Source organism: Oryx dammah, unplaced genomic scaffold, assembly GCF_014754425.2.
Source record: "Oryx dammah isolate SB20612 unplaced genomic scaffold, SCBI_Odam_1.1 HiC_scaffold_10, whole genome shotgun sequence".
NCBI classification, from domain to species: Eukaryota; Metazoa; Chordata; class Mammalia; order Artiodactyla; family Bovidae; genus Oryx; species Oryx dammah.
Window position 1 is genome coordinate 47,008,940 of NW_024070194.1, and position 26,943 is coordinate 47,035,882.

General features: G+C 39.0%; 1 protein-coding gene across 1 annotated transcript in view; it reads right to left on the reverse strand.

The window, feature by feature from the left end:
- MPP7 (membrane palmitoylated protein 7) overlaps positions 1-26,943 on the reverse strand; it is a 226,725-nt gene that overhangs the window by 139,427 nt on the left and 60,355 nt on the right. The window lies entirely within an intron of this gene.

The following is a 26,943-nucleotide window of genomic DNA, read 5'->3' on the forward strand; positions in this document are numbered from 1 at the left end:
GAAACAAACGTGATCGCCAACACTGAAGCTGCTGCCAAGGGAGATGAGAAGCTCAGTTTCAGACCCAATGAGCTGAAGACGTGGACTGAATGTCCTGGGGGAGACACAGTGGGCGGCTGGAGGGAGGGGTCAGGGGCTCAGCGGAGAGACCTGAGCTGAAGACATACACGTAGGAGCCCCGGGCAGGGGGCTGGTATTTAAACTCAAGAGCCTGGATGAGATCCCGAGGGTGTGAGTATGGACACAGTAGAAAGAGGAGCCAAGGACTGAGTCCTGGGGTCTCCACTGTCTGACCTCAGAGTTTCACAGACAGGTTTAAGATAACACATTTGACATGAGGAGGAGGGACACAGACATGCATTCCCTTTGATCCGGCTCGTTCATTCCCTCATTCATCCCACTTCCAGGGAGCCTAAATCTATATCCAACTCTATCAGCATTTAATCCAGGAAGAGAAACTAAAAAGAAACAGGAAATAATTACTTACATTTTACTATATGTGTGCATACTTCATATTTGCTGTGCATACGTATATGACACATATATACACACACATATTTTTCCATTGTTTGATTTTATACAAAATAGACATTATTTTTACAATTTTAAAAGTTTCATGCCTCACTCCCCAATTCTGTTCTAGCCACAGTGGACTGCTGCTACTGGCTATCCCCTGAAAGTGTAACTGTTTCCAGATATCTTACACCAACTCACTAAATAATTAACTTCCTGGAGATCGCTACTGTCATAGTCCCCTCCCGCAGGACCCGAGATTATCTGGAAGACAAAACAAGCTCGGTAACTGTCTGACCTCAGAGTTTCAGGAACAGGCTTAACATAACAAATGGACAACGTCTCGAATGTGTGAAAGGGAGCTGGCAAACTCCTGAATTCCTCTGTATTTCAAAATTCCTCCAGGTCCTTTCCAGCCTTCATTCTGCAAATACGGAGTGCTCACCATGGACCAGAGTGTTTAGGGATGGGAATACAGAGGGAGGGAGAGAAAGGGAAGCAAAGACAGTCATGCCGCAGTGCGCCAGTGGAGATAGGCATCATACATTGTGAATACACACGTGAAGCTGTAACTGTGAACTGCTGCAAGGGAGGGGGTGTAAACCACGACAATGTAAGAGTGGGACGTGAACAAGCTCAGGGAGAGCTTCCTCAGGAAAACGAAGCTTGTGCTGAGATGGTCAAAGAACAGACATCAACTGGGGATGATGAAGTAGGAGGCAGAAAAACCCTATAGGCAAAAGAAATGCACAAAGGCCCTGGGGAAGATGCTTAGACTCTGCAGCCAAGTAACATAAATACAAGTCCCAACACTGCAGCTGTTAATTGGTTCACATCTCTGTGCATCCAGTTTTTAAACTGTATAAAGGCACAGTTATACTAGCCTGACTAGGGTCATAATAACGATTAAATGAGCTATTCGTAAAGCTCAGAATGATGCCTCATTTCACTGTATAGCCTCATAAGCATATTTAAAATAAATTCCAAATTAAATGTTAAAATGTATGTATATGCCAAGGCATCACAGAGGAGAAAATGTGAGGTTATACTGCTGGACAGCTTTTCACAACAGGCAATAAAGACAGGCAGTGATGGACCCCACGTACTAGGTAAAGCGTGAACTAGAGAGAAGAGAAACGAAAAGAGTGATCTGATCCCCAGCGTGGGTCAGTCCAGACAGCTATACAAGTGAAGAAGAAAAATGCCAAACAGTCCCAGCTTTAAAATAGCTTAAAGCTTTCTCAATAAGCATCATGCAACAATCACTTGCAAGAAGTGGCAATGACTATAATTTTGATTATATCAAAGTCATGTAATCATTGACAAAGTTCTCCTGACAATGTCTTATGTATGTATGTCGACTTACAGGCTTAATTCAAAATCCAGACTGAAGCTCCTGGGAGCCCATCATTCATCATTCAGCCTAAACAGGTTGACTAATTGGACTCATCTTAACACGCTTCATGTGATTACAGAAGAATACTAGTAATCCCTTCACTGAGATAATTATATATACTCCTCTCTTTGTCCACCCTGCCAAGGTCAGCCATAACAAGGAAACACTCTGGAGATGAAGAGCCACACCATGCCGGAATGGCCTCGCAAAAACAAATGACTCAGAGCAGACCTGACAACAGATGTTCATTCAAATTATTCAGTCACTCTGGATCTTGGGGTCATTGCCTCTTGAGAGGACAGTGGAAAATGGCTCATCAGATACTGGATCAGCTTTGTCATAAAATCACTCATATCGTCCTCCTTTTGGCGAAACTAAGCCTCAGGGAACCTGGCTGCATGCAGAGATAGAGGCAAAACCAGCCAGCAGCATAATCCATCTCAAGAGGTAGTAATTGTCTTTAAAAAAAAAAACAAAACAGATCTTGTCTTTGAGCCTTTTAACAATTGGTCTCTCAGCAATTTTTCCCATGAGTTCTTGATATAATTAACATTTTCATAAGAAAAAAGCCAAGAATATAGCAGAAACTAATGAAACATTATGAAGCAATTATACTCCAATCAGAAAAAGAAAAAAGAAAAAAAAAAGCCAAGAATTCCTCTTTAAGGATTTCTGTTTACAGTTTAAGTGCTGAAACATCTCTGACTTTTATCTTCCATTTCAAAGCGATACAGTTCTATCAAAATATAAAAGATTCTGGAATTTGAAACTTAACACAGACATCCTTCACACAGAATAACAGCATCTCCAAAAGTCAAGAAAACTGCATCAGTCAAGAACTTATACCAAAAAGTCACAAAGAGACTTCACCATTTGGTACAAACCACTTCACAAAACTGATCTTTCTTGTGAAAATTTTCTTCTGAATCATTAAAATAGAGTGGTGACAGGGAAGAGGAATAATGGATAAAAAAAGAAATCAGGCAACATGTATATTTCCTGCACAGATGAGAAAAAGGCCTAACGCTCTGTAACAGAGGAAAGTGACCAGAGTTATCACTTTTGTCAAACAAGAGAGAAGTGTCTTTTATCAAGGAGACTGTGAAGCATTAGACACACCATCTGGACCACATCAAAAGTAATCCAAGGGCAAAGCAAAAAACAGAAGCCCCTCACCTACCCTAGTGCAGGGGTTCAGAAAGTCTGAAGACAAGTGGGCAAAGGGCGGGGGGCTATGATTTTACTACTCATTAGAGGGAAGATGGTTCATGGCTGCAGTTGCAAACTTGAAGTCTAAATGAAAATAACAAATCCTACTGCAACTTAAAGTCCCTCGGGGGCCAGATCAAAGTGATGAGTAGATAACCATTCAAAGCAGCAACAAGGACTAACCTCACAGCATCGGGGACGGGATGTCCACAGTCTGATGGCAAAGTGGCCGCGGGTCCCCTGAGGCAGTGGTGGAGTGGGAGCATTGCCAGGCAGCAGGAGGGGTGGGCAGAACGTCGAGCGTCGTGATTTAGTGGAGGAAGAAGGAATCTTCAGAGTAAAGTACAGATAAGACACTAAGACTATTTACCCATCCAGAAACCCATGCTCCCAGACACTTGAGTAACAGAACCGTGTGTAGGAAGGAGGAAGGACCCCCACAGGCCTTGTGTTTCATCTGAGCTGATGATGGACAGTAGGTGAGGCAGATGCCCACAGACTAAACACCGCTAAACTGGGAAGCAGAAGAACATCTTACCTAAGTGGACAAACTACTGAGCTGTTACAGTGCTGCTGCTGCTACTAAGTCGCTTCAGTCCTGTCCGACTCTGTGTGACCCCAGAGACGGCAGCCCAGCAGGCTCCGCAGTCCCTGGGATTCTCCAGGCAGGAACACTGGAGTGGGTTGCCATTTCCTTCTCCAATGCATGAAAGTGAAAAATGAAAGTGAAAAATGAAAATGAAGTCGCTCAGTCGTGTCCGACTCTTTGCAATCCCTTGGACTGCAGCCTACCAGGCTTCTCCATCCATGGGATTTTGCAGGCAAGAGTACTGGAGTGGGGTGCCATTGCCTTCTCCGATACCTACAGTAGGTATCCACAATGCATGAAGATACTAGTAAGACCTAATAGGAAGCAGTCCAATCAAAGATGCTGGCTCACGTCTTAGGCAATGACACCTACCTGCCCTGCCGTAACAATCAAGCCCAGCCTCAGCAACACTACATCCAAACACAAGGACAATAAAGCATCAAGACTCAGGAGAGTCTCGTTCAGAGTCAAAAACCTACTAAACAGGGAAAAATGTTTTACTGTCTTTAAACACATACACACACATATACATACAAGAATTTTAAAAAGAAAACAACGAGAAATTTCTACCAACTTAAACATTGTAAACGCCCAGCATGATCCAGGGCTAATCAGAAACTTGACTCCCGATTTGAGAAACGTTTTCACCAAAACTTAACAGAGAATTTCACACACTCCTTCCTTCCCTCTCCAGAGCAAACATTTGAAGAATTACATCTATGCCATAATATAGGTAGAAAGTATCACAAATACATATTGTAGATATTCTGAAAATTGAAGAAAATAGATGGCAAAGTATAGATCATAGATTTACTGATATAAACCAGAAAGAAATCTTTAAGATGGTTTATTTTCTATTGCTTTTTCTAAACTATATTTGGACAAATATAAATGATTAATATAAATATAAAAATAATAATATAAATTAAATCAACGGAAATTAATGACAAGATGTGACACTAATTCTCAAAATAACATCTCAAAAACACAGAATACATGAAGAAGTGAAGATATTTCCCCAGTTCCAGAAAAGTGCCTCTGTAAAAATATAATATTCTGTACAGGACAGTAGTTCCTAAGAGAATAAATGGCTCAGAATTTGATGATAGTCTTCCCGCCGTGAACAATTCGCTCTTCTCACAGATTCCAGATGCTCAAGATTCCTGCCATCAGGATGGAAAAATTTACTGTGAGTCTAGAGAAATTTAAAACCACCATTCTTGTCATTTCCCTCATAGCTTCATTATTAGAACAAGTCTGGGGAAGCTATTAACCTACGTTAAATGATAAAAAAGATGTTCTCTGTGTCCAATCATATTAGATGCCATACACAACCAAAATATTTAGAAATCATATAGAAAAAGACTTGGGGAAGAGAAAGATAGAGATTCAATTTTTTTCCCTTCGTTTTAATGTTTGCATTCTGTACAGAATAGCCAGGCATAGAACTAAAACGTTTTACTATAACCATGGGCTAATAAACACTAAAGAACATATATCGACGCCCAGAACAACACTATAAAACTTTATTATATTAATAAAATGGGATACACCAAGCTTTAAATTTTCCACTTTGTCAAAGGTAAAATAATCAGCACTGTTCGGTGCCATTCATAACAGGCCTCAATTTTTCTCATTTAAACTAGGTTTTATTTCCAAAAGTACCTATACTACTAAAATATTTTAATTCAACCCTGAACAGAGGCATTCTCTTTTTCACACACTCTCTCCCTCTCAACTGCAAATAACTTATTAAAGCATTCGGCAGGCTGGGTTTTTAACTATGCAAAATATTAATAATTTAAATAATTATAAAGTGGCAGATTGCTTAGTAACAGCTTATAGGATTACAAGCCTACCTCGGAGACACTACACTTCGGTTCCAGACCACCATAAGACAGCAAATATCACTATTAAGTGAGTCACACAGATTTTTTGGTTTCACAGTGCACATAAGAATTATGATTCACTATACTGTGGCCTATTAAGTGTACAACAGCATTATGTCCAAAAACCCAATGTGCTTGCCTTAATAAATGTTATTGCTAAAAAATTCTAACCATCATCTGACAATGCAGGGTTGCCACAAACCTTTAATTTGTAAAATCAGTAAGACGTGCAATAAAACAAGGTATCCTGTACCTGAAAGTCTATAAATCAGAGGTACGTGCACACACTTGTACATAACTTCCATTTCTAGACACCGTCTCTAAGTTCAGGTCAAGTCCAATGTGTAGCCAACTATGCACTGGCAGTCCATGGTCTTGCACCAGAGTCCTCCACCCCGGCCAGTGTGACGGAACTCTGACTCCAAAAGATGAAGATGAAGCCACAGCAAAGGGGCAGTTATCTGTAAAACTCTCATGAAGTACAGCCTAAAGCTGTCTTCTAGAAAACTGGATGCATTTATACTGTATTTAACCAGTTACAGGGCCTCCTGGCCTGGAACCATTGGCCACAAAAGCTAAAGCACTGTATTGCAGTTAATGGTACAATAGGATTTATTTCCATTTATTTCACTATTTGTAATATATTTAAAATTTAGCATAACATGTAGTGAGACCAAGTCAAACAGTATATCTGGATTTTAACTTACACTGCAGGACGGCGCCCTAATCTTAACTCTAATCTTACTCCTGTAGCTTCAGTGTATTAAATGGTAAATAATGAACAGACCAGAAGGTACCAGCGTTCATCAAGAAGAGAAACCGAGTTAAGCAGAAGGTTGTTCACTGATTGCACAGAAAGAGAGGTAAGCGTTTCTCCCAGGACAACTGCAAGAATTGCAGAGATAAAGAAAGAGCTCAGCACCTAACTTACACCTCCGTGTTCTACAGTGGAATGAATGGAAGAAGTACACCTGGACCACCCTTAGCAGCTAAACAGGTAACCGCCACTATCCTTTTTATCATTTCCTCTCGGCAGTTTGTTAGCTGAATTAATAAACAATTAAGTGAAAGGAAAGTCCCGAGCCAAATTCAAGAGACAGAATCATCTTCAATGGCTTTCTTTTCCAGGATTCTCCTGCAAAACCCTTCACAACATCCCCAAGAACAATCTGCTTCACAATCCTGTAATAGCTGTACTCCAAAGAAAACCTAGGTTAGCAAAAACATTTAAAACCTGTTTCCATGGGGAAAAGATGTGGTAGGTGAGACAGTTTCTAACTAATGAGGACAAAGCACTTCCAAAAATGAATTTTAGTAATAAATGGAATGATCTATAGTATAATTACATTTTAAGCTGAAAATAAACTGGTGGTTTGAAACTGATAACCGCTAACCTAAACACTTCCCGCCCTTCCAGTCTATCTTCTTTAAACTGCTTGAAATTTTGTCTGCAACAGAAATCATAATCACCAGGGGTAAACCCCACCCTCAAAACTCCAAGAGGGGCCAGTTAAAGCTGCTGAAATGTAAGAGAACATCCGGAAAGAGACCTAGTGCACATAAAGAATGAGTGTAAGATAAAGGTAGCCTTGCAAACCAGGTGAGTAGTGAGAAATCATTCTACTATGAGTGCTACATCACTGAATTACCCTTCCAGGAAAAAAATGAAATCAAATACTACCCTAGATCCCTACATAATGAAGGCAATCCTAAATAACATGTTTGCATTCAAACTATGTCACAAAAAGTCAGTCTAAGGAATATCGGCTATCACAAAAACCCTTTCACGATATTTACAAGAGTGGTTTTTCCCCCCACAACCCTCACTTGTCAAAAAGCAGCTAAATACACAGCCTCGAGCTAGTCTATCCTATATCTTAAAACATGTTCACACATACTTCTTGAACAGTATTTAAAATTTTAGGAGGTTCAAGTATACTAAATCAGAAAGAGAAGTTTAACGTATAATGTGAGTTTGGGCAAATAAAATGTTTTTAAAATTGTAGTGATTTCAATAGCCTTATAATTACTGTTCAATCACATCTTAACAGCATAAAACCATCTTTCTGGTTTTGTTACCAAGGTGGATGTACCAGAATTATACTCCTGCTCCTCCTAGAAGGAAGTTTCAGAAGGAAGCTGCAAAGAGAAAAACAAGAACAAGAACAAGAACTGGCTGGAACCAGCTAAACCCAAAATGGTGGAAGATTTGCCTTCCAGTGACCTTGGGCCTCATGCCACAGTTAATATAACGCATTAGCTAAATGACACACCCATCAGCCCAAGACAGTTGACAGTTGCCATGACAATAACCAGAAAAGCCCATACAAGGATTGAAAAGGCGTCCAAACCACAGCCCTGTTCTCGAATAACTCATGAACATTCCTCCCTCTCTTCCCAAGTCCCTCCCTTTACCTCGAGCCCCTGCCCCCATGTATGTTGTGTCTTAATTTCATTTGGCTTGAGAAACTGATATTCAAATTAGGTTCCCATTTCTCCATCCTTTGACTGTTTAATAAAGCTAGTTCTATTGCAGTATCAGCATTGGTTTCATTATTGGCTGCACGAAACCAATCAGAAAAACAGCTTCCTTGGCTAGGACAAGGGATTAACCAATTTGGTGACAGTTTGGTTTTGTAACTGCTCACTGTGTGTCCCTCAAGTTTTCTTCTAAAAGGAAAAACCAGTCACATCTCTTGCATGCCAATTTCCCAGGGCAATATAAACCCACTAAATAAAGTTCCAACTGTCAAAGAGAAAAGAATATTTTATAATGAACAATTTCATGCAACACGGATTTAAAATCTACCAAGGTCACTCACACTGCCAATAACCTTTGAAAACTAAACCCTAAGATAATATTAAGAGTATCTTTTTAGGCAAAATTTATTTTGTGATAAGGAAAAATACTGCAAAACAAAGCTAGTTATTTGGCTAATTTTAGTTAGCACCTATTTGTTATCCTTGTTTAGTTGCTAAGCAGTATCTGACTCTTTTGTGACCCATAGATTGTAGCCTGCCAGGCTCCTTGGTCCATGGGATTCTCCAAGCAAGAATACTGGAGTGGGTTGCCATTTCCTTCTCCAGGGGATCTTCCCGACCCAGGGATCAAACCCATGTCTCCTGCATTGGCAGGCGGATTCTTTACCGTCTGAGCCACCAGGGAAGCCCCAGCACATACATGCCATACACACAAGTATATATGAAATTTGAGCTGTAAAAAGAGACTCTTGATATAACTATCCTCATTTATTTCATAGAAAGAACACCAAAAAATGCCCCCTTTAATTTAAATGTCACTTAGCACAGTATGTTCTACCAATCAGGAGATTGCTGGGGGAGTAAGGAAGGCACTTTTCCAAGTTTGGAACTGGGTTTAAAGTCTCTCACGAAATAATACGAGAGAATAGATTAATTCTACTTGTTATTATTATTACTGAAATAAAATTGATACAACATATATAACAGTATTAGTTTTAGGTATACAGCATTATGAAACAGCAGATCAATTCTTCTTTCTTAAGGTACCTCCTGCTGAACATTTCAGGGTCCAGTGGTCCCTTAGATAGTCTGCAGGCACTGTTTCCCACTGGGAATTTAGCACTGTCCAAGAGAAAAAAAATCAAAATTTTGTTGACCCATATTCAAATTTTCAACAAAGGGATGCTTTTTTTGCAGAAATCGAGTGCTATCATTGTTACAAAAGCCGTACAGGTGATGCAGAGGTTATGCCAATCAGAACTCTTGTTCCTTCTCATCAATTTCCATGGTATCTCCTTATCGCTACTTGTATTCGGAAAATTAATGCTTTACACAACAATTATATCAAGTCAGATGTTCAGACTCACAGAAGCATAAAACAGTGATGGAAAATAGTAACACAAACATAGAGGTTCCTGATCTTCTGAGTATTTATGATCTGAGTACCAAATGTTCAAGGTTACAAAGGCAGGCAAACATAATATTCACTAACAAACTTACAGCCTACAATATTAACCCTCATTCAATGTCCTTTCCTATCAAATACATGCCTGCTACACTAACATTATTGGCTTTTATCTTTGATGACACAGGTAAAGGTGAAAATGATAAGCAATGAAGGTGATGTACGAGCTCCTAAAAGAGGTCTTTCCTAACAAGCAAGGAAGAAAACACAGGCCTGACATTGCATCACACTTCAAGAGGGAACAATCTGAATGCCAAACTAAAAAAATATATATCACTTCAGTAGAAACTGAAGACTCCAAATATTTTTGTTAAAGTACCCTTTTTATAATCCTGTTGGAAAAGTTAAAGTGTCATTTAAAGTGTTGTCAGCCATATCATGCCATGCCAACAAAGAAAATTTCAGGATGCTCCATTCTTCATTCATGCTAAGACTAGCACAGAGTTGCAATTATACTATACCCTAAAACACTGTTAATTAAATTAAAATGTGGTCACAGCGGGGCTCGTACCCACGAGACCCACTGGACTGTGGGAAACTGAGAAACAGCCCTTAAAGGGCCCCCACACAGATTCACCCACCTCAGGACCAGCACAGAAGGAGCCTTGGAGAAATCACCCAGACTTTAAGTGAAAAAGATTTATTTGCTAACTTTAAAGTGTTGGTCTGAGGGGCAGGGGGCTCCTAGGATTCTCTCCAAGGACAGAAGCTGGTAGGGACCATCTCCCTACTCTCCTGCCTTGTGTGGACAAAGTCTTCCATGAATATCAGTAAACAAAGAATGATGCAGCCATCAGCCACAGCAGCTGTTCCCCACCCCCGGCAAACTCCACCCTGAGGGAGATTCAGGGTGGAGAAAACCAGGATAGATGGCCCTAGCTAGCTAAGGTTCATATCAAAGGAATGATTTCAGTGAGTCCAGCTCTTCACATCCTCCCATACACAGAAAACTGGTAATTTCATTAACATGAGATGTCTGTTTTTTTTAATTATCAGTAATCTTTTGATGTTCCAACTACCTGATTTTTGTTCCAAACTCCTATATATCCTGGATCCTCCCTTACTTCTTCAGAATAGTCTTTCAAAGTGGTCTGAGAGGCTGCCTCTTGGGCTTAAGTGCTCAGAAAGTTTGCCAAATAGAATATAATTCTCAACTTTCAGGCTGTGCACTTTTTTCAGTAGACACTTGCTAAAGCCAGCAGGTGCCTTTTTTTTCTTTCTTTTCTGGTGGGTGTCATCTTCAATACTCTTCCTCTGCCTTGCTAAGACCAGTGAGCACCATCTTATTTTTCTCATTTTTTTTTTCTTTTTTCAGTAGATGCCAACTATGTACACCTCCTCTCATTCCAGCCAGTGTGCAACATCTTCACACTCCCCAGAGCACTAGCATCTCCAAGAGGGAAGCTTCTACATACATCTAATGACCCAGTTTTTGTGGCTCCCACCCAGGGGACACCTCCAGCTCACCTGGTCTGTAGACAGCAGGGCTTACACACTCACAAGATGTGATATACAGCTACATCCTTTAAAAGCTACTGCTTGAGGGTCTGGCTTCCAATCAGACCCTGAACCTAGGTGCTGAACAAGATCCTCCCCATTGGGATGATGACTAGTCTTGGCACACTCTCAACAACTGGAAGCTCCTAAAAATAAAATAGGATGGTTGGAAAATCACAAAGGTTTTAGAGACAACAGCTAGGGCAGGATTGAAAAATAAGGTTCATCTCCTACACAAGGCCAACCCTTCATGACTTGGAAAAGTAGCTATTTCATCTAATACATAGAAACCAACAGAGTCAAGCAAATGAAGATACAGAGAAATACATCCCAAATGAAAGAATAAGGTAAAAACCTAGGGAAAAAACCTTGATCAACAGTAATGTCACTTACCTCATAAGAAGGAAAAAATAATGGTGATAAAGATGCTCCCTTGACTCAGGAGGAGAATGGATAAACACAGTGAGAAGTACAACTGAGGGACAGATAATATAAAAAGTACTAAAGACAAGTAACAGAACTGAAAAATAAAATAATGGACCTAAAACTACATTAAAGGAGTTCAACAGTAGACTATATGAATAAGAAAAAGAGGATCCGTGAACTCAAAGACACAGAAGAGGAAATTAGAGGAGAAGGAAATTTAAAAAGGAGGGGAGGGGTTAAGACAGCTAAGGAACTTATGAGACAACATTAAGCAAACTAACATTCAAAATATAGGGGTCCCAGAAGAGAGAGAAAAATGGCAGAAAACTTATTTGAAGAAATACTAACTAAAAACTTCTCTAACCTGGGGAAGGAAACAACACCCAGATCCCAGAAGCCCAGAGAACTCTAAATACAATGAACTCAAAGAGAACCACACCAAGACACATTACAATTAAAACGTCAAAAGTTAAAGACAAACACACACACACACACACACACACAGTTAAAGACAAGGAGAGAATCTTACAAGCCGCAAGAGACAAACAACTTCTTATGTAAAGAGAGTCCCCATGATATTATGAGTAGGTTCTCAACAGAAACTGCAGCCCAGAGGAAGTGGCATGATATAGTCAAACTGCTAAAAAATAAAATTTTCAACCATGAATATTCTACCAGGCAAAATTACCACTCAGAATTAAGAGAAGAGTTTTCCAGACAAGTAAGAGCAAAAGTAGTTCATCACCACTAAACAGGTCTTAAATGTTAAAGGGACTTTAAGCTGAAAAGAAATGATGCTCCTTAATAATAGGAAAATCTGTAAAAGTAGCAATCTCATTGGTAAAGGTAAATACATAGAAAAGGTAGTGGATTAATCACTTAAAAAGTCAATATGAAGTTTAAAAGGCAAAAGTGTGAGCATGACTCTAACAACAATAACTAGTTAAGGGATACAAGATAAAAAGATGTAACACCAAAATATGTGGTCATTAAATAATACGCTACTGAACAACTAATGGGTCAATTTAGAAATCAAAGGAGAAATCAAAAAGTACCTTTAAAGAAATAAAAATGGAAATACAACATACCAAAGCTTAGGTAATGCAGCAAAAGCAGAGGGAATTTCATAGATATGAATACCTAACTCAAGAAACAAGAAAAATCTCAAATAAACAAACTTTATAACTCAAGGACCATAAAAAGAACAAAAGGGGGAAAAAAAGATCAATAAAACCAAGAGCAGGTTCTTTGAAAAGAAACAAAACCAACTTACCAAGGGGAAAAAAAAAAAAAGGACTCAGTAAATCAAGAATGAAAGAGTAGCTGTTATAACTGATACTACAAAAATGAAAGGATCATTAAGGGACTACTACAAACAATATACACCAACAAATTGGAAAACCTAGAAGAAATGTGTAAATTTCTTAGAAACATACAACCTTCAAAGAGTGGATCATAAAGAAACAGAAAATGTGGACAGACTTACTAGTAAGGAGATTGAATTAGTAATCAAAAACCTCTCAACAAGCAAAAGTCCAGGACCAGATGGCTGCACCAGTGTATTATACCAAACATTCAAAGAATCAACACCAATCCTTCTCAAACTCTTCCAAAAAATAGAAGGACCACTTCCAAACTCATTTTACAAGGCCTGCATTACCCTAATAGCAAAACCAGGCAAGGACAATGCAAGAAAAGAAAATCACAAGCCAATATCCCTGATGAACATAGCTGTAAAAATCCTCAACAAAATATTACAAACCAAATTCAACATTACATTAAAATGCTGATGTACCATAAGAAAGTGGGATTTACTCCAGGTATGCAAGGATGGTTCAGCATCTGCAAATCAATGAGATATACCACATTAACAGAGTAAATAATAAAAATCATATGATCATCTCAATAGATGCAGAAAAACCATGTGACTAGATTCAACACACCTTCATGATAAAAACTCTCAACAAAGGGGGTACAGTGGACCCACATCTCAATACAATAAAGGCCGTCTATGACAAACCCAGAGCTAATACCACAGTCAGAGGTGAAAAGCTGAAAGCATTTCTCCTAAGATGAGGAGCAGAACAAAGATGCTCCCTCTCACCACTTTTATTCAACAAAGTATTATAAGTCATAGTCATGGCAATCAGACAAAAGGAAGTAAAAGGCATCTAAATCAAAAAGGAAGAAGTAAAACTGTAGCTCTTTACAGATGACAAGATATTATATATAGAAAACCCTAACGACTCCACCAAGTTAGAATAAATAAATGGATTCACTAAAGTTGCAGGATACAAAATCATGGACAGAAATCTACTGTGTTTCCATACACTAAACTATCAGAAAGAGAAATTAAGAAAGCAATCCTATTTACAATTGCATCAAAAAGAATAAAATACTTAGCAATAATTTTTACCAATAAAATTAAAGACTTGCTCACTGAAAACTATGTCACTGATGAAAGACACTGAGAAACACAAATAAATGGAAAGATATTCCACACTTATGGATTGGAAGAATTAATATTGTTAAAATGTCCCTACTACCCAAAGAAATCTACAAATTCAGTGCAACCCCTATGAAAATTTCAATGGCATTTTTCACAGAAATAGAACAATCAATCATAAAATTTGTACGGAACTATAAAAGACCCCAATAGCTAAGGGAAGCTTAAGGAAGAAAAAGGTGGAGGCATAATGCTCCCTGATTTCAAACTATATCACAAAGCTATAGTAAGCAAAACAGTATGGTAAGATAATTTAAAAAAAAAAGACACATAGTACAACTGAACAGAATAGAGAGCCCAGAAACAGGCATCTACGGTCATTCAATTTATGACAAAGGAGCTAAGAATATACAATGGATAAAGGAGAGTTTCTTCAGTAACTGGTGTTGGACAGCTAAGACAGAAAAAAAAAAAAAACTAGATCATTATCTTACACCTTACAAAAGATTAACTCAAAATGGATTAAAGATGTGACTATAAGATCTGAAATGATAAAACTTCTAGAAGAAAGTTTTCAGGCTGGAAGCCTCTTTGACACTGGTCTTAGCAATGATTATTGGGATTTAACACTAGAAGCAAAAGCAGCAAAAGCAAAAATAAACAAGCAAGACTATGTAAATTTAAAAGGTTTTGCGTAGCAAAGGAAACCATCAACAAAATCAAAAGGCAACCTACAAAATAATAATATTTGCAATTCATATATCTCATAAGGGGTTAAAAAGGCAGATTATCCAAATAGACATTTTTCCAAAGAAGACATACAGTGGGCCAACAGGTACATGAAACGATGTTCAACACTGCTAATTATTAGAGAAATGTAAATCAAAACCACAGTGAGATAACACCTCACACCTATTAGACTAGCTAGTATTAAAAAGGTAAGAAATAAATTCTGATAAGGATGTGGAAAAAAGCAAATCCTAGTACACTGTTGGGGGATTGCAAACTGGTACAGCCACTATGGAGAACAGTATCAGTTCAGTTCAGTAGCTCAGTTGTGTCCGACTCCACGACCCATGAATTGCAGCACGCCAGGCCTCCCTGTCCATCACCAACTCCCGGAGTTCACTCAAACTCACATCTATCGTGTCAGTGATGCCATCCAGCCATCTCATCCTCTGTTGTCCCCTTTTCCTCCTGCCCCCAATCCCTCCCAGCATCACAGTCTTTTCCAAACAGTACAAAGTTCTTCAAAAAAAATTTTAAAGTAGAACTACCATATGATCCAGTATATCCATTTCTGGGTATTTACCCAAGGAAAATAAAAACACTAACTCAAAAAGATATATGTTCATTACAGCATTACTTACAATAGCCAAGATATGGAAATAACCTAAATGTCCACTGACAGATGGATACAGAAAATATTTCACACACACACACAGAGGCATATTATTCAGCCTTTTAAAAAGCAAATGAAATCTTGCCATCTATAACAACATGGCTGGACCTTGAAAGTATTATGCTAAGTGAAATAAGATAAAGACAAATACCATTTTGATCTCACTTATATGTGGAATCTAAAAAACAACAAGCAGCTCACAGATAACAAGAACAAACTGGTGACCGCCAAAGGCAAGGGTGGGAGTTGGACAAAATGAGTGAAAGGAATAAAATGTACAAAATTACAGTTATAACAAAAATAAGACATGGGGGTGTAATGTACAAAAGCATAACGATATAGAAAAAACTGACCTGTGTCATTCAAGGGTCAACTGTACAAATGGCCAACAAGCACATGAAACAAAGATCGACATCATTCGTCATTTGTTGTTCAGTTGCTAAATCATGTCCAATTCTTTGAGACTCCATGGACTGTAGTACGCCAGGCTTGCCTGTCTTTCACCATCTCCCAGAGCTTGCTCAAACTCATGTCCATTGAGTTACTGATGCCATTCAACCATTTCATCCTCTTTTGTACCCTTCTCCTCCTGCCTTCAGTCGTTACCAGTATTAGTCATTAGGAAAATGCAAATAAAAACCACAATGAGCTATCACTTCACACCTACTAGGATGACTGTAACTTTTAACATACATAAAATAACAAATATGGATGAGGATATAAGCTCTCATACTTTGCTGGTGGAAATATAAAATGGTGCAGACTGCAGGAAACAGTCTGGTGCTTCCTCAGAAAGCTAAACTCAGAATCTGACCAGGAAATTCTACCCCGAGGTACACACCTAGAAGAACTGAAATCAAAGATTTAAACAGATACTTGAACTGCAATGTACATTACAGCATTACTCACAATAGCCAGAAACTAAAAGCATCTCAAGCGTCCATCAATAGAAAAATGGGTAAACAAAATTCAACATACAGAAGAATCCATACATATATATACACAGAAAAATATTCTTCAACCATAAAAGTGAATGAAGTTCTGATACATAGATCATAATGTGGATATATCTTGAAAACATTATATTAAGTGGTATAACTCAGTCACAAAAGGACAAATATTGTATAACTCCATTTACAGGAAATATCTAAAACAGGCAGAACAGAAAGTAAAAATGGTGACTGCCAGACACTGGTGGTGGGGGGCAAGTGGAGTTATTGTTAAGCGAATAGAGTTTCTGTTTGGGGTGATGAAAATGTTTTGGAAATAAATAGTGGTGATGTTTGCACATTTTGAATATAATGAATGCTACTAAATTATACACTTCAAATGGTTAATGTATCAAATTTTATATGCATTTTACAATTTTTAACAACTTAAAAGTAAAAAAAAAAACTACACAGACATCACTAAATACTGCACTCCTTATAGCTAAATAAGGAGTATAGCTAAAACAGGTCACACTGTAGCCATAAAGACTGCAAAATAAGCCTCAGACTGAAAGACAAATATTACGCAATGAACGAAAATTACTGGCAAAATTATTGCTTGAGATGATTCTGTTGGACTCCACAGTGGTGAAGGTATGCACGAGGAAGAGTGATTGCTATCACGTAGTCACGCTGGCAGATGCTGACCATACCTTTACAAGAAACTATGGGCAGGACAGAAGCTGAGACACAGACTCCACTTGTGAGCCCCTGGGAGAAAATGCCACACGGTGATTTTTCTATTTACCACTGAAAAACCCACACTGCTTGGAGAGAACCTCTACGTTTGGCTCATAAACATTGTGTGACCAGAGACAAGGATGAAAATAAGTGTACAGCTTCAGTTTAAAAGGAACACAAGCACTATGTAGACTATAACCAAAAAAAAAAAAAAACTATACCCAAACATGGATTCTCACACTGCTTTTTCTTCACAGAGAACAGCTACCAGTTAACCACATGTCAAATGAGCTCGACTTGCTGTGAAAGGGAACCATGAACACACAGAGCCTAACAACTCATTTCTATACAGCAGCTTTTAAGATATCACGTGTTCATCTTTTGGCTCTTAGTACACTGAAAAAATAATAATACTAACCTAGAATTCTATGCTTAGTAAGAATACCTTTCAAAATGAAGGCATTAGAAGCATGTCAGACATGATCACACAGAGAGCTGGACATCAGTAGACCTTCACTGATCAATAGATAAACGAAGCAGACCTTCGATAGTGGAAGCTCTAAAATACCAAATTGTAAGATGCTCTACAGATGAAATAAAGACTCTTTATTGTTTGGATTTTTTTAATTGTCCACGTGTGCTCACTCAGTCATGTCCAACTATTTGAGACCTTATGGATTGCAGCCCGCCCGTGGGACTTTCTAGGCAAGAATACAGGATAACAATAAAGGTACAGATTAAGAGGAGATTTTATAATAAAGGGTGCATGCTGTAATTTCTAAGATAGCTACTAAAAAAAAGAGAAAGTATAACTTCAAAATAATTAGCCAGGTAGTAAAGACCCCTTCCAACACACTGCACAACTGTGAAAATCTGAGATAATAAAAAAGGAGAATTACAGGCTAAACTCTCTCATAAACATAGATATTAAAGTTGGACGTAAAATGTGAGCAAATCAAATTAAGCAGGCTATATGAAAAGGATGATAAATTGTGAGCAAATTGGATTTATCCCTAAAATGCCAGTTGGTTTGACATTCAAAACTTAGTGAGATTAGTCAGTCTGTTCAACAAATGGTGCTGGGAAAACTGGACATGTTAAAAAAAAAAAAAAAGGAATGAAATTAGACCATTCTTTAACACCAAATACATAAATAAGCTCAAAATGGATTAAATACCTAATGTGAGACTGGACACTACCAAACTCCTACAGGAAAACACAGCCAGAATACTCAGACATAAATCACCACAGTATCTTTTTCGATCCATCTTCCAGAAAAATGTAAATTAAAAACAAAAATAAACAAATGGAATCTACTTAAACTCAAAAGCTTTTGCACAGCAAAGGAAACAATAAACTAAATGAAAGGACAACCCACAGACTGGGAGATCGTATTTGTAATTGATGTGACCAAAAAGGGATTACTCTTCAAAATTTACAAACAGCTCATGATATGTAACAGAATTAAAACAAGCAACCCATTCAAACAATAGGCAGAAGACCCAAATAGACATTTCTCCAAAGAAGATATACAGATGGCCAAGAGACACATGAAAAGATGTTCAACATCACTAATTATTAGAGAAATGCAAATCAAAACTACAATAAGATATCACCTTACATCAGTCAGAATGGCTATCATCAAAAATTCCACAAATGATAAATGCTGGAGAGGGTATGGAGAGAAGCGAACCCTCCTCCACCGCTGTTGGGGATATAAATTGATACAGCCACTATGGAGAATAGTAGGGAGGCTCCTTAAAAAAAAAAAAACTAAAAATAGAACTACCACATGACCCTGCAATCCCACTCTTGGGCACAGATCTAGAGAAAAACATGATCCAAAAATATACATGCACCCCAGTGTTCACTGCAGCACTGTTTACAATAGCCAAGACATGGAAGCAACCTAAACGTCCACTGAGAGAAGACTGGACAAAGAAGATGTGGTATGTAAATCAGTTCAATTCAGTTCAGTCGCTCAGTCGTGTCCGACTCTTTGAGACCCCATGAATCGCAGCACGCCAGGCCTCCCTGTCCATCACCAACTCCCGGAGTTCACTCAGACTCACTTCCATCGAGTGGGTGATGCCATCCAGCCATCTCATCCTTGGTCGTCCCCTTCTCCTCCTGCCCCCAATCCCTCCCACCATCAGAGTCTTTTCCAATAAGTCAATTCTTCACATGAGGTGGCCAAAAGTACTGGAGTTTCAGCTTTAGCATCATTCCTTCCAAAGAAATCCCAGGGCTGATCTTCAGAATGGACTGGTTGGATCTCCTTGCAGTCCAAGGGACTCTCAAGAGTCTTCTCCAGCACCACAGTTCAAACGCATCGATTCTTCGGTGCTCAGCCTTCTTCACAGTCCAACTCTCACATCCATACATGACCACAGGAGAAACCATAGCCTTGACTAGACGGACCTTAGTCGGCAAAGTAACGTCTCTGCTTTTGAATATGCTATCTAGGTTGGTCATAACTTTCCTTCCAAGGAGTAAGCATATTTTAATTTCATGGCTGCAGTCACCATCTGCAGTGATTTTGGAGCCCAAAAAAATAAAGTCTGACACTGTTTCCCCATCTATTCCCCAGGAAGTGATAGGACCAGATGCCATGATCTTTGTTTTCTGAATGTTGAGCTTTAAGCCAACTTTTTCACTCTCCTCTTTCACTTTCATCAAGAGGCTTTTTAGCTCCTCTTCACTTTCTGCCATAAGGGTGGTGTCATCTGCATATCTGAGGTTATTGATATTTCTTCTGGCAATCTTGATTCCAGCGTGTGCCTCTTCTAGCCCAGCGTTTCTCATGATGTACTCTGCATAGAAGTTAAATAAGCAGGGTGACAATATACAGCCTTGATGTACTCCTTTTCCTATTTGGAACCAGTCTGTTGTTCCATGTCCAATTCTAACTGTTGCTTCCTGACCTGCATATAGGTTTCTCAAGAGGCAGGTCAGGTGCTCTGGTATTCTCATCTCTTTCGGAATTTTCCACAGTTTATTGGTATATACATTGGTATATACATTTATTGGTATATATATTGGTATATACAATGGAATAGTACTTGGCCATTAAAAAAGAATGAAATAATGCCATTTGCAGCAACATGGATGGACCTAGAGATTGCCATACTAAGTGAAGTCAGACAGAAAGAGAAGCAGAAGTATCATATGACATCCCTTAAACATAGACTCTAAAATGCAATGATACAAATGAACTTACGAAACAGAAAGAGACTCACAGACTGGATGCTAGGGGAAGGGATGGGAGGATAGAGAGTTTGGGATGGACAGGCACACACATCTAAGTAAGATGGAAAACCAACCAGGACCTGTATACCATATGGAATGAACTCTGCTCAGTGTTATGTGGATGTGAGGAGAGTTTAAGGGAGAATAGACATGTGTACGTGTATCGCTGAGTTCCTTGGCTATTCACCTGAAAGTATCATAACATTATTTTTAATCAGCTATACCCCAATACAAAATAAAGTTTTTTAAAAAAAATCAGTGAGATTTGTTATATTGAGATTTACATGAAACAAATCATATTGATTACAATGAATAAATAAAAAGCACTTGACAAAATTCAATGGCTAATCATTAAAAAAAAAGTTTTCTGCAAACTAAGAATAAAAGGAAACTTCCTTAATCTAATAAACGGCATACATGAACAAAACCTTGAGCAAATATGACAAAGAAGAAACAAGAAACATTGACGTAATTCCTTTTGAGACCTAGAACTAAAAGTGAGGATGGTACAAGTCACACTGACATCAACACTGTAACCAGGGTACTACCGGGCAGCTGTGTGAGCAGGGGAGCTGTGTGAGCAGGGGAGAGAAGGTAGTTTTCACAACCTCATGGTGGACAACTGGACATCCTGGAGCCCAACTCACACCTTATACGAAAACCTGTTCTAGAGCATTACAATCAAAATGTAAAAGAAAGGAGGAGCAACTTCCTGACCGTAAGCTAAGGAAATAGTTCATGAATAAAATATAGACATCACTAACCATTAAGTCCATGGTAATAAGCTACACTGAAATGTGTACCTTCTACACGTGGACCAGGGAAGGAAGCATGGAGGCGAAGATAGCCCCATGTTGAGAAAGGATGGTATCACACGGGTAACCAGCAAAGCTTATGAAGCACAGAATCCATAACATAAAAACATGTCCTACACAGAAGACCAGGCACTTGAAAATGAGCGGAAGATTTAAACTGGTACTTCAGGAAAAAGGAAATCTAAGTCGCCAATGTGAAAATGGGTCCAACCTCATAAATAACCAAGAAATGAAAATTAAAACTATTCAATACCATGAGCTATCACTACACATGGACCACAGTGAGCAACAGATACAAGAGGTGAAGAGACAGCATCACTCCCACATTCTGGAGGAGAAGGAAAAGGACTGAAGGCCGAGTTAATCATGGGTCACGCTTACATGGTGAAGCCACCATAAAAACCCCAGTACTATGGGTCCAGCGAATTTCTACACACCAGGAGGTTGATGGACCCCAACTCCCTGGATAGAATCTTCTGATCTCTGGACCCTCCCATACCTCACCCTAGGTATCTCTTCACCTGTATCCTTCACCATGTCCTTTATTATGTGATATAATATAACCTGACAAAGGGCTCCCCTGGTGGTTCAGATGGTAAAGATTCCACCTGCCAATGCAGGAGACACCAGTTCAATCCCTGGGTTTGGCAGATCCCCTAGAGGAGAGAAGAGTAACCCACTCTAGTATTCTTGCCTGGGAAATCCTATGGACAGAGGAGCCTGGTGGGCTACAGTGCATGGGGTCTCAATAGAGTCAGAAAGGACTAAGGGAAACATTTACCTTGTCTTCGTCAGATTGTTGTTGTTTTGTTGCTAAGTCGTGTCCTTTGAGCTGTTCTAGCACATGACTGAATGCAAGGATGCAGTTATGGGAACCTCTGATTTGCAGCCGAGCTAGATAGAAATTGGGGTAACCTGAGGACCTATTGCTTATAATCAGTATCTGAAATGGTGGGAAGCCTCAGGGAGCTGCACCCATAACCTGTGAGGTGTGTATCAATGTGTGTCAGAACTGAACTGTAAGACACCCAGCTGGAGTCACAGAGAAAAAAAAAACCAAAGAACTGGTGTCAGAACCACTGTGTGTCAGAAGTACCATCTACACAAGTAACCTGCGTTTCCCCTTTACAGACCTGATGGTCTTAAAGTCAAAATTACAATATCGTTATCACAGGTAGAGACAATCAAAAAGTAGATAGTCAAAAAATAAAGAAGAAAAGCAAGTATAGAGGTATGTCAAGCAGTTAAAATATTTTGCTTTTCCTCTGGATTTTGTAATATTTGTTTTATGTATCCACTTTAAAAATTTTATAATTTGTTATTTTTTTCTCATTCTACATAGTCACCTAAAAAAAAAATTCATACACTGTAATTCCAACGACAGGCAAAATTAAACCAAAGTGCCTAGGGATGTTTAAAACGCATTTTTTGTGCACCGTGTAAGGTAGCAATCTTTTCCTTTTCTGTCCATCTCTAAAGAAGTTGTGTGTGTGTGTGTGAGCCGCTCAGTCATGTCCAACTCTTTGCAACCCCATGGACTATAACCCACCAGGCTCCTCTGTCCATGGAAATTTCCCAGGCAACAATCCTGCAGTGGGTTGCCATTCTCTTCTCCGAGGAATCTGCCTGACCCAGGGACTGAACCCAGGTCTTCTGTGTTGCAGGCAGATTCTTCACAGTCTGAGCTACCAGGGAAGAGGAGGTACTGAATGGGAAGAAGTGCTTGGATTGCTCTCAGAGTGTTCAATTTCTTTACTCAGGTGGTGGTCACTTGAATCATAATCACTTTTAAAACTGTATTATAAAAAGTTTTATATGCATTTCTGTATATATATTACACTTCACATCATATGATATTTGTAAAATCCAGACCTAATGAATTTATAAAACTAATACTAACATTTAAGCACTATGCAGGGAAAGAATGATCCCATAAAATTCAGAACAGAATGGTACTATCACAGGAACAAAACAAGATCAGGTCTCTGGTTGATAAAAGCTGTTTTTCAAAGAGGACAGGTAACAATTCAGATACTACTACACACATAAACTGTGTAAATAAATAATTAGGTAGAAGGATGGTGGATATATGGCAGCCAGTGGGATTTACAGACAAGATAAAGAGGCTAAAACAACTTATTTCCTACGGATTAGAGCTGGAGACATCACTAAGTATTCACAAAAACCATTAATGTCAAACACAAGGAAAGCCTAAGGAAACTTCAGAGCCATGCTCATATTTAGCTTAATATACTTACAGATGATTGCATATAGAAATGTTCATATATGTGCGACCACACTGTGCAAAGCTATCATCCAGATCTTGGCTTCTACTCCATTCCCTAATAACAGTAACCAGTGGTCCTTTGAAAACTGGCTTATTCTAAATGGGGCATGGCAAGATCAACCCAGAGCACCTCATCGTGCCCAAAGGGAGGAAACATTAAAAACAAACCCTCCGTGGATGGGGGTATGTCAAAGAAATGAACTGGAAAAGCTCCTGTACCCAAAGCTGGGACAATTTGAACAACCAAATAAATGAAGTAGAACTGGGTGATGTCCCAAAGTATAAACAAACATCCAAGAATCCACACTGATACAGACTGAATAAATTGATGGGAGAGAAGAGACAAATTATTCCAAACAACTTCCATGGATACTTCATCCGGAAGAAAAGGCAGCAGGACACACTCTCCTCCTGAGTAGGTGGCACACAGAGACTGCCGGTTCTTCAACAGGGAAATATGTTAAGATTTGATTAGATCCCTGTCTCCTTCCATGTGCAAACTAGTTGGACTGAAATTCCAAATAATGTAAATACAATTTTTTTTAATTATTAAAATAAGATTTTGAAATCCTCTTGGAAAGGTCTTCCTAAGCAGAAGGAAAAAAGCATTCACCATTCAGAATATACCTGCCCATATGAACATTTTCAACTTCTATTTAACAATGATACTACTTAAGGAAGAAAAAAGGACAAATGACAGATGAGGAAAAATGGTGTTCAACCTAAAATGACCCAAAGGGTTAATATCCAAAACACAAATAAAAAGATACTGCAAATAAATAAGAAAGTGATAAACCAATAGAATGACGGGAAAGGGATATGAACAAACAAACCAGAGGAATAAATGGCCATTAAAAAACTGAAAATGTGCTCAATGTCAGGAGTGGTGCACACTTCACACTTAAGACACCCTGTTTTTCCCCATCAGATCGGTAAAAATTGTAAGGATATAATACTGAATATTGGCAAGAACGCAGGGGAAATGATTTTGAATGCAATGTTCACATACTGTTAAGTGGTCCAACCCCTCTGCAGAACAATCTGGCAACATCTATTAAATGCATACATCTTTTCTCCTAAAATAATACAAAAGTAACAAAACCAGGGCTTTCATTAAGAGTAGCCTGGTTCCTTAAACTGTAACACAATAGAAAACTATGCATTCACTTAAAAGAAATTGGAGGATATCCATATATCTATATCTACAGGCATATACATACACACACACCTCATGGAAATACCTCTGAGACATATTACTTGGTGTAGAAGAAAAGCTATGGAATAATCCATAGAGTATGATAAAATCTGTGATTAAAACACAAAGAAAAAAGACAAAACAATGTTATTTATGTACATACACTTTTATGTACATATGCATGTAAATGTTTAATGTACAGAAAATTCTTGCAGGACACTCATCAAACAGAAAGAAAAGGAGATGGAGGGTGAGGGAGAAAAGTGGTTGAAAAGATTTCTTTCCTTTTTTATCTATGTATCTTTGACGGCAGCAATGTTCTTCTGCCTTACTTGTATAACTAACTGTTTGCTGTTAAAGAAAGAAGTAGTAGTACAAGTTTACACAGGAAGTATTTCCCCACTTGAGCTCTGGGATCACTGTGAGTCGTCACATGAGGTCTGCCTTCAGCTATGCTAACTGTTCCCTGGGAGACTTGAGAGAACAGCAACCTCCTTGCTAAGCAACACGCTAACAGTAACAATGACTCCTGACTGGCCAAGGGCATGTGGCCTCCAGGGAAGGACAGGGAGCCTGAGCACATCACAGGTGCCCACACTCTGGGGCTCCCCTGACCGCAGTGACTCTTGTAACAGTCTCCTCTGCCCAGCTCCAACCTTGTTGGGACATGCTGAGCAAAAAAATACTGCAAAGCCACACTGCAATACTGCTCCACTGTCACAGCAGCATTTCAGGTTTGCACCAAGCAGGCAGTATGGGGTATCTTTTCTCCATTCTAAACAGCCTATGGTATTTTTAATGATTGACGCCTAAACTATAAATACTCCATTTTAATCATTCCCCATGTTAAGTGTAATCAACAAAAATATTTTGCATTCAATTAAACCAAGGCATTTTTTTGGTGAATGGCAAAGCATAAAACTTATTCATTACATAGAGTGTAGTAAATTTATGGTTCAAATAAATTTTATCTATAATTTCCCAAACCACTATGGAAACTTAAATCATTCATTTTATATAGTTGAACACAATGTGGGACTATATAAAAATTGAAAAGAAAAAAAGAAAAAAAATTTTTTTTCCAAAGGAGCTGCTTCCAAGCTCACGTCTTAAGAAAAAAAGATTTTCATGCAATTTAAAAATCAAAATCACTTCCTAAGTAAAACTAATGCTCAGCATAAATCACAGTAGAAAAACATCACTCTTGATGGATAAAGAGGAGACAAAATTTGCCAAAGTGAATAAGTGTATCTCAGCTTGAAATAGCGAAGAATGACCTGAGTACACAGTGCAAACGAGAAGGCCAGGGTAACCTACACAACACAAAATCACATCTGTGATTTGGCTCTTTTGAACCTACGGTGCCTGGACCTGTCCAGGATGAGACGGGTCTCAGTGGCTGCAGAAGGCTGTTGGGACCAATTCAGTGTGGTCAGTGCTTCAAAGAACATCCCCTCATATTCCTCACATTCTATACCACCCCTGCTTTTGAGTGGTCTTAAAAACACAAGCTGGACTTCCCTGGTGGTGCAATGGATAACAATCCGCCTGCCAATGCAGAGAACAAGGCGTTTGATCCCTGATCCAGGAGGATCTCACATTCCAGGAAGCAACAAAGTGTGCTACAACTACTGAGCCTGTGCTCTGTCACAAGAGAAGCCCCCACATTGAGAAGCGCATGTACCGCAGCTAGAGTAGCCACCACTCACTCTCAATAAAAATAGACAACTTAAAAAAAATGCAAGCTACAGCTCCCCAACCCCAGTTACATTCTGTTTTAATAATTCTGAGGAGGGTCCAGGAATTTACATTTTTTTAAAGTGCTAACTCGGGAATTCCAGAAAAGGGGCACTGACCACCCCCACCCCACCTGTGAATCAGAGCAGAGGAGGGCATTTCACACATACCTACATGCATGAGCTTTTTTCCCTTTCTTGGAAATCTTTATTCTAAGTATCACTAATTCTTACAACTGATAACAAGGTGAAATGTTTGTTTTAATTGAGTCCTTTAATGACATATATCAACTGCAGAACCGTTTTTATCTCTAGACAGGAAGAAAGAAAATGGAAAAAGAGGGGAGGAGGGGGCAGGGGGGATAGAGAAAAAAATGAAAGGTCTGAGCAAATATGGCCCAAGAAATTCATAGTTATGATTAAACTGGAGTGGCGGGTAATATGAGTAGCATGAAAACTGTCCACACTCTTCTGTATCTTTAAAAAACTTAATTAAAAAAAAATGTAAATACACGACATGACTCCAAAGCGCAGGAGAGGACAAGAGCGTCAGCAGGAGCCGTCTCTCCCCGGAGAAAGCCACTTCAGCCCACACCCTGAGGTCACGTTCATCCTGGAAAGCCAAGGTGATGGCCCTGGGGTTGGTTACCGAGCAACAAGCATGACCCGTCTGCACTG